Here is a 13,731-nt window from a genome sequence, read left to right as displayed (position 1 = left end):
ACAGACTTTAATTCATACCACAACAGTATGTGTCTTTACAGAAATCTTAAAATATGTTTAATATGTAAGGCAAATAAAATTGTATCATATTTCAAATGGACGGCAATATATTTAATCATGTTTTGGGGGTCTAAAAAAGATAAACATTTAATATTTCTCACATATTTCTAACTATAGAAAACTATACTGTGAGTACAACATCACTGTAAAAAAAAAAAGAAAAGTGATATCTAATTAAAAATATATATGGTAACAATATTGCACATGATATTTTTAAGTGGTTTTTAAGATTTGATTGATTTAATGGAATCTACCTGAATAAATCATGTAAAAACTCCTAAATCATTTCGTTTTCGACACAATGAATTTAATATTTTTAGTGAAATATACGTTTTTTATTTTACGTTATTTTGAGTGAACGGAAATTATCCGTTTACGTTTAATTTCGAGTCATGTTGTACAATTAAAAGACTGTATGCTGTTAGCGGTGCAGATGTTTGAGCTGAGGCTCAGCCGCGACACGCAGAAGGGACGTTTGCAAGGTTGCTTTATTTTTGTGACTCTGCCAGACGCGACTAGCGTCGCAGAAACTACATAGCCTACTTCACCTTTAAGCACTAAAGCTCCGGCTCTAGTACTCAGTCTGAGTGGCCGCCATGTGAAAATGAAAACAAAAACACAGCAGGAGACAGTGATCCAACAACTAGTATATCATGAAGAGAAATCACCAGTGACAATTTTCGTGAAAAATGCATTTTACAAAATGGCTGCTGCAAGGTGTCAAACTTAATGGTCAATAATGATCAATCTACAGGTTATTTAGTGCTGTTACACATCCTGAAGTTTGCCTTGTCAGAATTTTTCATTATGAAAGTAAATCGGGATTAAATATCAGGAGTTGTTACTTTTGTCCCGCTGCAGTGACAACATGTGTTTCTTTTGTCCCACTGTTAATGTGGTGGCTTTCTCTGCGCTGCAGCATTTATTAAAACATGTTTTTGTCATATTATAGCAGAATATGAGGGTCAGAAAGACAGACAGAGGTCTGATTCAGCCAGATGTTTCTGGACACATCTGTTGCTGATTTCTGTCACCATTTATTCACTCAATCGGTTTACATTTACCATAGTCACGTTTAGTTTTTAGCCATACTTTAGCTTTTCCACATCCACCTATGAATTTGCAGTGTTTCTATTCAGATGTTTTTATGCATATTTTGAATTTATGCATAAAAACAGCTGGATTGGAAACTTGACAACTGTTACATTATGTTGAGAATTTATATTATGCTAATTTAATTTAATTTTCATATTGTTGTTGAAAAAAGGTTTTATAAAATAAATAGACATTGCCAAATATATATATATATATATATATATATTCTAAACAATTCAAGTTTGTACTGTCGGGTTACATTTGATGAAACTGAAATTCTCAATTTAAATTTAATTTTTTTTTTTTACAAAGATAATGGACAAAATATGTTTGCAGTTACATATTAACAAGGTCATAGTCAGGTATATTTAATAAAAAAAAAAAAAAAAAAAATTACAAAGCTTGTATTGTTGTGTTTTTTTGACCCACCTGTGTAATGTGCAATTCATGTTCAAAGTGAAATTATACTGAAGCCGCTCAAAATTCCACCTGGTACTGACAGACCACACTTGTGAGTTACTGACCACAGCAAAAATATATCGCTGTCTAAAACATTATCTTTAAAATTAATTTTTTTGTGAAAAATGGTACTTTCGTCCCTGTTCTCGCCTATATTTGATAGTTATGTATACATTATTGTATTTTAAATGGTAGAAAAACCTGTTTGTGACCTCAAAATAAAGCACTTTCTGTGCTGCTGGAATTCATATAATTAAATAAAAAAACAAATATTGCAACATTGATGGCTCAAGAAGGTGTTCAAATAACATATTGTTTCATTTTAGAATATAAAGAAATTGTAATCCTAAAGTGCTTTTCAAGTGTCATATTTCTGTAAAGACTAGACTGGACATTTCTGTAGAAGTGTTCACCCGGATTTAGACCTGACTACAGTATTTAAAGAATTTAAATTTTGCGATTTTCGAAGGCAATTAAACCCGATTCCTGGCTGCATGGAAAATCCATGGATTGCTGGATCTTTGGTAAGTTGTGAGCGACACTGTATCGCGTCCAACCTTTAGTTTAATCGTTTGTTTTATTCCTGTTTTCGCAGTTTCCCCTATTAAATCTAGTCTCTATTCGAGCTGCCATCTTGCAGACAGTATCTCGTGTTGACACCTTGATTCTGTGTGAATTTCTGGACAACTTCAACTCTCCTCCCTGTTACGTCGCTTTCTTGCAGTCCGCAGACAGACCCATCCCAGTGAACAAGCAGTTTCGATGAAGCTCCTCCTTCCGAGATACTAAATGTGCTGTGATTGGTTAGCTGGCCCAGTGTGCTTTGATTGGCAGCGCTTAGCGCGTGTTCGGGGAAATGTCTATGGAGTTAATATTGTGCCATAATTAAACAGCATTTCGCAAACAAACACGATCTGCTTTGCGAAGGAAAACTCGACTCGCAAACAAACAGAAAGTGATGAACAAATACAAAGGTCAGTTTGAGCGAAAACGCATATGAGTAACAAATATATGTATTGTGTTTTACAAATATAAATAAATGAGCCTACATCATATTTCACAAATCAATACAAACCATCCTACAAATGGCATGTGACCTTTGAACAAATACCAAATCTAGTGCATACAAACACACACCTGTCTGTTACGATTGTAAGACACTTACCTTTTTATGAGATCTCTCGGCTTGATTTTCTCACAAATGCAGTTGAGCAACTTCCTCTTCCAAAACAGCAGATGGCGCTCTGCTATGGGTCAATATACGCTAGTCTCCTGAGAAAAGCCCCGAAACATGTTCACCACTCATTTTGAATTGAATTGAATTTGAAGATCAAGATAAATTTTACTTAATTTGTCTTCCGGGAAACGTAAGTATCTTCTGTTGCTTCCGAAGGGCAGTACTAAATGAAAAAAATTAGATATTTAAACAAAATTAAACAAATTTGGACATCTTCATCCTGTTCAAAAGTTTTCACCCCCTGGTTCTTAATGCATCGTGTTTCCTTCTGGAGCATCAGTGAATGTTTGAACCTTTTTTAATAGTTGAGTTTGAGTCCCTCAGTTGTCCTCAGTGTGAAAAGATGGATCTCAAAATCATTCAGTCACTGCTGGAAAGGGTTCAAATATGCAAAAGATGCTGGAAATCTGAAGAATTTGCAGGATTTTTGCAAGATTTTTCTGAAGAATGTTGGGCAGGAGACAAACAAGAGACTCATGAACAACCATCACAAAACATAAAAACAGTCGTGGATCATCCAGGTAACCACACACAGTGTTAAGAATCAAGGGTATGTACATTTTTGAATGGGTCATTTTTATAAATTCAGCTATTTTTTGACTTTATGTAAACATCTTTTATGCAAAATATCTTATTCAGGACAGTACTAAATGAAAAAGAACACATTTTGCATGATCCCTCTTATTTTGTTAAAATAATTAACATTTTGCAGATTCTGCAAGGGGTATGTAAACTTTTAAGCACAACTGTATATGAAAGTGGTGTGAACATCCACCTCATTTGATATTAGTTTTTGAACCTTAAAGCAGATGTTTTTTGTTTTATTTTCTGGTTTAATACCAAACTATCTACATTTGGTCTGTTGTTGTTATTATTATCAGTACTATTTTTGTTTTGTTTATTTGGAGACTATCTCGTCTTTTGTTGCAGGAGCGAGGCTTCAGACAGGCCCTCGTGTGTGGTGATGGGACTCTGTCACATAGTGCAGTGTGTGTGTGTGTGTGTGTGTGTGTGTGTGTGTTGTGGTCAGATTGTGATATAGGAGCCTATAGCGCTCATTAAACTAGCTGACCTCCACTAGCAAGCCTCGTCTCCTCTTCATGTTTTCTAATGTCTTCCAAGTTTGTATATTGTAACTCAGTACAGTCTTTTAATGTTTTGAAGATTAATGCTTGATTGTCAAAATAATAAAGCGTTTGTACTTTTGGTATCTACGTCTCTGTCCTTCCTTTCGACACCACGCTCCTGTGTGCCCTTTGAATGTGGTTAATTCATAAGTATTAATATTTCCCTGGTTAACAGGGTGGCATAGTCAGCTATATTTAGTGTTCTCTTTACGATCATTTCCCCGCTACATATAGTTAAGGTACTACAGTAAACTGTACAGTAAATTAAAATACTATAGTAATTTACTGTAACTTTATTGTAAATTTATTTGAACCATACTATGGTAAGATTACTAGAGTAACTTGAATGAATTTGTTGAGGTAGTTTTATAGATGTTGTGGTAAATTTATTATAGTTACATAAAAAAATTACTTTACCCAATACTCTAGCAAGTTTTCTACAACTATAGTATAAAATACTACACAGTTTACTTCAGTAAAATCTAAAGTATACTACAGTAGTTATCAGATAATCATAGTTAATAGCTACAGCATGCTTTAGCAGTCGATCTTTTTACAAAGTATAGAAAATAATATACTCCAATGTATTTTTTCATGTGTACACTCTTCAGTTGTTCTCATATCTTATATAGAATGCATTTCAGAAACTAAAATTATTGTGTTTTGTCATTACAACTAACTCTAAAAAGGGAAACGACACCAATAAAAGTCATGCTTTGAGGTTTCATGGGTTTAACTCGACACAAACAAAAGCTGGTGCGCTCATGGGAGTTTATTCTGACTTCATACAACTTTTGTTCTCATTTAATTACAAAAATTGTGGGATTTTAAGAGTATTCAGGAGATTCATGACTGGAAACGTCGATTTTGACATCTCCTCTAAGCAACATACTCTTTTATTAGCTAAAAACACATCTGTTATTTAGATGCCTTTGTAAATGTCTTTTGTTGTCATTTTGTTGTGGCAGAGGCAGAATTTACACCTAACACCTGAACATGGTAATATTGCAAGGAAAAATTGTGATTTGTATGTGATTTATATCCTTGTGGGAACATATTTGATTCTATATAGACAACTTTCATCTTTATTAAATCTACTTTTGTAGACATTTAATCCGTGTTTGTGTTTAAGTTAAAGTTAGTAGTGGTTAGTGCTCTCTTTTCTCAGGTATTTTTCATTTGTCTATAAGTTTTTGTTTTGCAGGAGTGTTTGGTGATATAGACGCAGTGAAGTCAGTGTCAGTGATGGAGGGAGATTCAGTCCTTCTAAAGCCTGGTGTTGCTGAACTACCGAGAAATAAGATACTGTGGAGGTTTGGAGATCAACGTGCTCTCATAGCTCTCATAGATGCCGGTCAGATCTCATTATTTGATGGTCCTGATGGGATATTCACAGACAGACTGAAGCTGGATCATCAGACTGGATCTCTGACCATCAGCAACAGCAGAACCTCAGACTCTGGACCTTATGAAGTAAACGTCAAGGGAGGGGCAGGAGACCAAGTCAGGGAATTTAATCTTACCGTCTATTGTGAGTAACTGGTCAATTTCAAACTCATTTATTGGTCTTTTAAACATCTGTCGGATGTTTCAGTTCAAGAAACTTAATTCTCATGCTCATGCTGAGACATATGCATACATTGGTTTTCAATTTTTGCCTTTTTTAATTTTCTGAAAAACTTACTTTTTTTTCCACTATTTTTAAACCTCTCCATAAGTAATGCAGAGGACACTACTAACCACTGTTATACGATGAGTTAGAAAACCCCAGACAGCACCACCTGCTGGTCATAAAATATAGAAAATATTTATGTTTGTCAGTTTTAACTTCTGAATAATTTGGGCCTTTTTAGATTCTTTAGAACAGACAAGCTGTGTCCCAATTCAAAGGCTGCATCCTTCATAGGCCACAAACATTGAACCGAGCGATTAAATGGGACGGTCTAGCCTATGGAGGACTGTTCTTGTGGCCTAGCAAATGTGACAGCTGCCATTGATGAGCGGCAGTAACGTTTGTACTGGACTGTTTTAAAAGTTATATTCAACTGCCTAAAAACAAAACAGGGTTCAAAGCCTCTCACCTTAGTCTATTTATGTAATGTACATAATAAAGAGTATAAAATCATATCTTGGTAAAATACAAGTCAACATTTGAACCGTTATATATATATATATATTATTTATTTTATTTTTTTTTAATGTTACATCCGTATATATTACTTTATTTGAGTAAGTAGAACCTAACACTTAAATTCCCAGACAGCAACATAGTGTCAGCCCAGATCCAGCCCACATCTGGGCCGGATCTGGGCCAATATTATTGACACCGACACACTGCTGTCTAGGGTGTAATCTGGAAATTTCTCTCAAAAAAAATCCTGTCATCATTGGCATGCAATGATTTCTGAGATAGGCGAGGCATCTGTTGTATCCTTCATTACCAGTGAAATGCATTTGAAGGAGCCTTCAAACAGGAACAGACTTCATTGTGCCACAGTGACGCAATTGGCCTTCAAATGTGGCCTTTGAAGGACGCAGCCTCTGAATTGGGACGCAGCTAGAAGTGTCAAATGAAACCCAGTGGTTTGAGTCATTTTTTAAATTAGTGTTTAGCCTGTATTTTACAAATACATTGGTGTATTAGCCAAAATTGATTATGTCTGTTTATTCTCCAGCCCGTCTGCCTGTTCCTGCCATCACCAGAGACTCCTCACAGTGTTCATCATCATCATCATCATCATCATCAAACTGTTCCCTGGTGTGTTCAGCTGTGAATGTGAACCATGTGGCTCTCTCCTGGTACAAAGGAAACAGTTTATTGTCCAGCATCAGTGTGTCTGATCTCAGAAGCAGCATCTCTTTACATGAAGTTGCTAGATTTGAAGTTGCTAGAAATGTTAAATCTAGCAACAAGAAGTTGCTAGATTTGTCCCTAAACTTTTAAAAAAAAGTCTCAAAAGGGGCGGGGAAGTCACCAAATCTAGTGACAAAATACCTAAATTGGCAACACTGCCAAATACTCACACTTGCGGTCTTGGACACTGGAGAGTGCGTACATGCGCACTCTCCAGTGGCCAACTCTCGAATACTCTCGAATACTCCACTCTCGAATACTGCTTGTGCAGAGCAGTATTCGAGGCTAAGCGTATCCCATCATGCATTATGTTTGGGACCTCACGTGCCCTGAAATAACAAGATGTCAATTAGCCTTTTTCACAAGAATCGGAAGTCACGTGGCACAGGGTAAAGTTAGTTCCACTATGGGTCTGCGCTATGAGATTAATATGCTCTTTTCTCAAATATCACTTCTTACCTTTTCTGTTTTGTCTGTTTTCCAAGTTGCTGTTGTACAATCTACAAAGAAATTAATTTCTGCTTGTTTGTAGCTTGTACGGCCACCGTTACTCGAATTTACCGGCGGGTGGTTTTATTTCAGCAGCTGTCATTCTGCAGCTGCAATTCCCCTGCTCACTGTATCACTGTACGACCAACATTATATAATTTATTCATTAAATAAACTAAACTCCCAATATATGCTTCAATGCGGGATATAAAGTCGTGAGAGATACATAATATTGTCGTGAGTTTAATACGTTTAAAATATATAGTATGCATTAATCTCATGGCATTACATCCCACATTCAAGCATATGTTATAACTAATCCTGACAGATTAAAATGATTAAACTAAGACATAATTAATTTCCAAGACCACACTGTACACAACTATCAGTCTTTGCATGTTGCAACAGCAACAATACTATGGGTTTGTAATACTGTGCATATTTGATGACTACAGGAAAATATGAGTGAATGAGATGAATTATCATTGAGAGATGACAGAAGTGTTTATATATATATATATAGAAATATCCAGAGTGAGCGGTCCTGCTTCTCATTATGAATCAGAGGATCAGGTCTGCATGATAAGAGAGCTGCCAGACGATCATTTTCCCACCACGTCGCTTAAAACACTCCCTGCATCCCAATGTGCATAGCCTACTATCCACCCTAAATAGTAGCTATTGAATATTACTAATGTCACATAGCCTACTATTTAGGACGGATAGTATGTACATTGAGACGCAGGCACTGTCTTTACAGCACATGGAGTGAGATAATGCACAGCTGCGCCAGGCTCAGCTATCTATCACTGTTACCGGAAAAACTTTTACCCGGCGTGGGTCATTCCGGAAGACAAAAACCCAGAAGTGTGAAAAAAGGCTAATCTGGACGTACTACATCCGCAATGTTGTTACTGTCACATGACCTACCAGCGTCAGTTACGTCCCTTCAACTCCGTTCACAAATCCTCTCCCGTGGCCTCATGGGATAGTAAAGTGTCCATCGTATGCGCACTTCAGGATCTCGCCGGAAGTAGTACTTTTCGATTACTTTTTTTCGAATGCTGTGAATTCGGACATACTACTCTGTTCGCATGCTGTTTTTTGTGTACTGTATAGTAGAGAAGTATTCGATTTTGGAAGCAGCGCTAGTCACTCCGATGGCGTCAATTTCAAACCATTTCAAGCTTGATAAATTATGATAATAATATAATATATTCATTTATTAATTAATAATAATAATAATAATAATAATAGTGATGGGAGAAGTGAAGCATATTTCATAGTAACAATAACAAAAAAGTGTGAGAGTACAAAGGGAACACATTTTGAAAGAGAACCCTTATCTGTTGGTTCGAAAAGTGTCAACTGATGAACACTGGACACAGATTTTACAAGGGGTGAAACATACTTCTCCATGAACAGACAAAATATGTTATGAAATGATAAAACATCTCTGAATGTTATTTTAGAGGGGTTTTTTTTAACAAGACACAAGCCCACAAGGAAGTGTGTGTAGCCCATTATCATTTAATATAATGATAAATGACATATGATTGAATTGGTAAATCTTTATGTGCAGATGATGGTTCCTTGTGGAAAAGGGGATGAAATATAGTGTATGTGGAAAGTAGCTTGTAGATAGCAGTTAATGAAGTGGAAAAAAATGGGTAAATAATTGGTGTCAGTAGAAACTAAAGTAAAATATTTCTCAAAAAAGAAGAAATCACCAAATATCAAAGTGGGGATTGAAAGAAGGGTATATGGAAACAAAAGAGAAGAGACTGTGTTATGACACTCAAACCTTAATAGCATTTAACACTTTAAATAAAACTGTTGCAACTGGTTGGTAAAATGTTTTTCCATGCATGCTTGAACTGACTACGGTGCATTTACCCTTCTGACCAGTAGACATCCCCGGCGTGTGACGTTCCGAGCGAAACTGTGAATCATTTTTTCGAAGTGATGGTTCAATTGATTTAGAAGCTTTGTTTCTCCCATCACTAGGAGGAACCCTCAACTCAACAGTTATTTTCATCAGTTATCTGAGTCTTTACATTAATTATCTAGTATCCAGATAGCATAAACTGTGCTCGTGATTTAGCAACCAAAACGAAGCAAAATTCAACCAAGGAAAACGAAAAAGATTTGAGCTATGTTCTTACGGTTTTGAGCCAGCAGGGTGGAGAGTGGAAGCTGGCGAAAATGAATCTGCGGCGCGGCTTGTGCAGCGGCCTGACGCTGGAGGAAGGCCCATTCCTTTGCAGGAAGAGGGCAGCATTGCCCGAGACACGAGCTTGGCATTTGAGGGGCTTTATTGTCCATTTCTTTATGGCAGGAAGGATTGAATGAGCCGGAGATGAGAAAGACGGGGAAAGAGATTGCGGATGTTTTGCCCGTGGTAGGCCTCGGCATACTGGGCCGGTTTGTTTGGGCTGACACCCGCGAGATAACGCTGAGGGATCGGCGGTGGTGCCGTGTGGAGGATAATCATTCTTTAGGCCAGAGGATTGAGGTAAGATTCCTCGAGGACGAAGGATTTTTCATCGGACGGACGGTGAGAGCTCAATTTTGGACATGTTGGGAAAGTAGGGTGGGTCCTAATGCTGATAAACTCTCAGATGAACAGAGGTAAGTCTGCTGAATTTATACCTCTTGACACTGGTTGAGTTGATTAACTGAATGCTCTCCACCTGTGCTAATTAGGTTAATTATCTGAACCTGCTCTTACCGAAATTTCTTAATAAAACATAATTTTAAACGAACATTTGACTCCAGTACATTCACAAAAAGACCCTAGAATGCATTTTGGCAGCTGTTTTGCTTTAAGTTATTAAACAACTACCCCAAACTTCTGATAGCACGTTAGCAAATCTGATGTTAAAAAAGAAAAATTACCCCGAACTCGATGAACTCGCCGGCGAAATAGTCGTCTTGTTGTGGAAAGTAAGGTTGAATCATCATTTCTCGCTGCCAGCTCCTGTTTTGCACGGGCTGCAGCATTAAAAAGACGATTAAAAATTCCTTCGCCCTCTGGCTGCTCCTACATGGTGCTAATCAGTGCTAATTACAAGTTAACAGGTGCGATTTTAATGATTAGAACAACAACACGCTCTGCTCCCGCCTAAAGTGCGATGCGGGCCTAATTTGCATAAAGATATCCGCAACGTCATTTCGCCTAGTCAAAACTCTAATTCAAGATATCTGTAATTACATTTTGACTAGGCGGAATGAAAGTTACAGATATCTCAAATTTCAGATATCTCTAATCAAAATTCTTTTCAAGATATCTAAAACTTGATAATAGATATCTACAATTAAATTATGACTATCGCTAACTCCAGTTTGAGATATCTACAATGCCATTTTGACTAGTCAAAACTTAATTTAAGATATCTGAAAAGGAACATGTAGATATCTTGAATTGAGTTGAATTAAAGATATCTTGAACTGGAGTTATGACTAGTCAGAATCAAGCTGTAGATATCTCAAACTGGAATTACAGATATCTACAATTCAGTTACAGATATCCGTAATTCACATAGTGGATATCTGCAACTGAATTGTAGATATCTGTAATGATAAACCCCATACAAATGAATGGCAAAAGTGATGTCATTTGTCCTAGGAAGAATGTAGTTGCGGATATCTGAAATGACAATTATGGAAAATAACACCTGGAAAAGAAAAGGGAAAAGGAGAAGGAACGCGGAAAGTCCCGAATTTACATAGGAAAAGCCTTTGAAAGGTGGCGAGAACTCCGGCGGCAGAAGGGCTTCCAATCCGACATTCAGGTGGCTCTTTTTTTGCTGGACAGGTGAGTTAAACCATTTTTTTGTTTTTCTAAATGGACGTTCATGTTCGCCTAACCAACACAAGGATATAAACACAAATAAGGATTGTTTTCACCCACTGTTTGTTATGAATTCGTTCATAGCCTATTGACAACTTTGACTAAATTTGTTTACGACGGAGCCGTTGTTTATGCTTACTGTGAAACGCGAAGCTAACGTTATCTTGCTATTATTATTGCGTTTCACGGAGAGGAGGGGGAGGAGGAGGGGGAGGAGGAGGGGAGTAGCATCTTCCTGCACAACCGGAGGCTGCATTTTCAGGACCGCATTTCTAGGACCCTACATTTTAGTGACAACGCCACCTACCGAATTACAGGACCAGTGACCGCATGCTTTTCGGAAGAGATGGACGACATTCAGAGTGTGAGTATCAAATGTAAATCAATTTTTATTTGTTTAACATTAAAAACAATTGTGATGCATTTAATTGCAAAGTGAAGTGATCGTGAGTTGCTAAATAGTCTTGAATGCACTTTATAGCCATCATATATTAGCTTATAATGCTGTAAAACTAATTGTTAGCATATTCGTTTAACAAAACTGTAGCACGACTGGCGAGTGACTATGGTATGATTAATAATCCTAGGCAGTACAATAAACTGCAGCACTTCGTTGTAAAATCTTGTTAGTTACTCAATGTTTTTCCATTTTAAGCAAGTTAAAATAATCTTAATGTTTTAACTGTCACGTGCGTGCTCACTGTCAGCCTGCCCAGGTCAAAAAATACTATAGTAAATACTATAGTGTTTTTGAACCATACTATAGTAAATTGTAGTAACTTATACTGTATAAATAATAGTATTGACAACACTTCGTTAATGAATCCTTCAGCATACTGTAGTATACAGTGAACCGATAAACTGTAATAAATACTGTAGTATACTTTATTTTTTACTACAGTAAACTGTAGTGTATATTGTATATACCCTATAGTTGTAGAAAACTTAGTACAGTATTGGGTAAAGTAATTTGATTATATTACTATAGTTGTTATATTACCACAGCAACTATAGAATTACCACAACAAATTAATTCAAGTACTTTACTATAGTATGGGTAAAAAAAAAAACTATAGTATTTACTATAAATTACTATAGTATTTTTTTTACCTGGGCATGTTTACCCTACAATACATGTTATGAGCATGTCTCTTCATTTTGACATTGTTTTTGTAATGTTGATTGAGGCATTTGACCATTTTAATAGTCAGACATAACAGAGAGATCATCATAATAATAATACCACGTGTGATATTGTGTCACGTACTGTGTTCTCTGTAAGTGATTTCAGTGCAGCCAATATATGACAAAAGAATAATAAATAAATTGGTCAAGTACTAGGCTTAGGCCTAATTTATGTCTATTTATTTATATGAAATGAACTTAAAATGTTTTATTTGACCAATTGGACTCTCTCTTTTTCAAGAAACACACAATCCAAGAAGGAAGATCCTTTCCTGGACTATAGAGATGCACCACATGCTGCAAGGAGTTCCTCTGCCCGTTCTGCTTTGTTTCACCCAACAAAGTGGAGCAAAGTGAAATCCCATTTGGAGAGCCATTTCAAATGCAGTTCTCTATGAAGGTAACATTTGCAAACATTCTTTTGGGAAATGCAATGTTATGATTAATTCAATTTGACCTCAATTCCTAGATCTGTGTATATTTCAATGAACAATTTTCTTTTGATAGACCATCATATATGGTCTGGCTGGGCTGCAGAATTTCTCTGCGGGATGTTGAGAAGACCTTCTTCTCTGGTCCGGATTATCATCACATGTAAGAGTAGAAAATGTAATTTTTTTTACACAATGTCCAATGTATCATTTTTTAAGCATTAACAGTATATCTGTTAACCCAGCAGTGATTATGTTCTCCATTTACTATTTCAGTGAAGTGGAAGAAAAGAGAAACGAGGGGAGAGCATCCGTTGGTAGGTAGTGCTGCTGCATACGTCACAATCTGTGCTTTAAATATTTAAAGGTCATGTCAATAACATGTTATTTCTATTCAGATTTCTTGCATCTCCCTCTATTATTATTATTTTTTTTCTCAGTTCAGATGGCCTTTATTGACATGAAAGTTTCAAGAACCTTTGTTCCCCCAGCATCGAAATATTTTTTTTTTCCAAATCTTTGAACAGTATGCAATAACAGTAATATGAACATTAATTGGTATGAAGATTGATATAATTATTTGTATCGTGTATAATGTGTGTGCTCTGTGGTGACTAAGATCTTTTAAATATGACATTTAAAATTAGAGAGTTGAACATGAGAGTTGTTCCTTATTTCATTCACTTCTCTCTCTATCCACAGAGTCATCCTTGTGTTTCCCCTCTGTACTTGGAAATGTGGTTCATGTAGTGACTGAAAAGCTACCATGATTCTTTATTTTACTTGATGGGTTATTATATTATACTAGTTAGTCACAATAATTACTCAACATTCAGCTCGTAGCAACCAGGTTTAATTGCAAGAATGAAAGTAGTATTTGGGTGTTATAAACCTTTAAAAACCTCGAAAACTCTTTAAGTAGTTAGAATTGGGTGGAAATA

At 36.3% G+C, this 13,731-nt stretch overlaps 2 protein-coding genes and 1 long non-coding RNA gene across 13 annotated transcripts in view; 2 read left to right on the top strand and 1 right to left on the bottom strand.

Moving 5' to 3' along the window:
* The window catches only part of LOC127508159 (uncharacterized), a 448,826-nt gene that overhangs the window by 223,205 nt on the left and 211,890 nt on the right, over nucleotides 1-13,731 (bottom strand). The gene's annotated exons all lie outside the window — the stretch shown is intronic.
* Nucleotides 1-13,731, top strand: part of LOC127508119 (uncharacterized) — a 310,593-nt gene that overhangs the window by 252,352 nt on the left and 44,510 nt on the right. The window lies entirely within an intron of this gene.
* Nucleotides 12,189-13,108, top strand: LOC127508255 (uncharacterized). The gene is made up of 3 exons (XR_007928753.1): nucleotides 12,189-12,759; nucleotides 12,867-12,953; nucleotides 13,067-13,108. It is a non-coding gene; the product is annotated as an uncharacterized LOC127508255 (long non-coding RNA).

The sequence above is a fragment of the Ctenopharyngodon idella genome, chromosome 3 (assembly GCF_019924925.1).
Source record: "Ctenopharyngodon idella isolate HZGC_01 chromosome 3, HZGC01, whole genome shotgun sequence".
Taxonomy (NCBI): Eukaryota; Metazoa; Chordata; class Actinopteri; order Cypriniformes; family Xenocyprididae; genus Ctenopharyngodon; species Ctenopharyngodon idella.
Note: the sequence above shows the minus strand (reverse complement) of the source record. Positions and strands in the feature narration are given on the sequence as shown.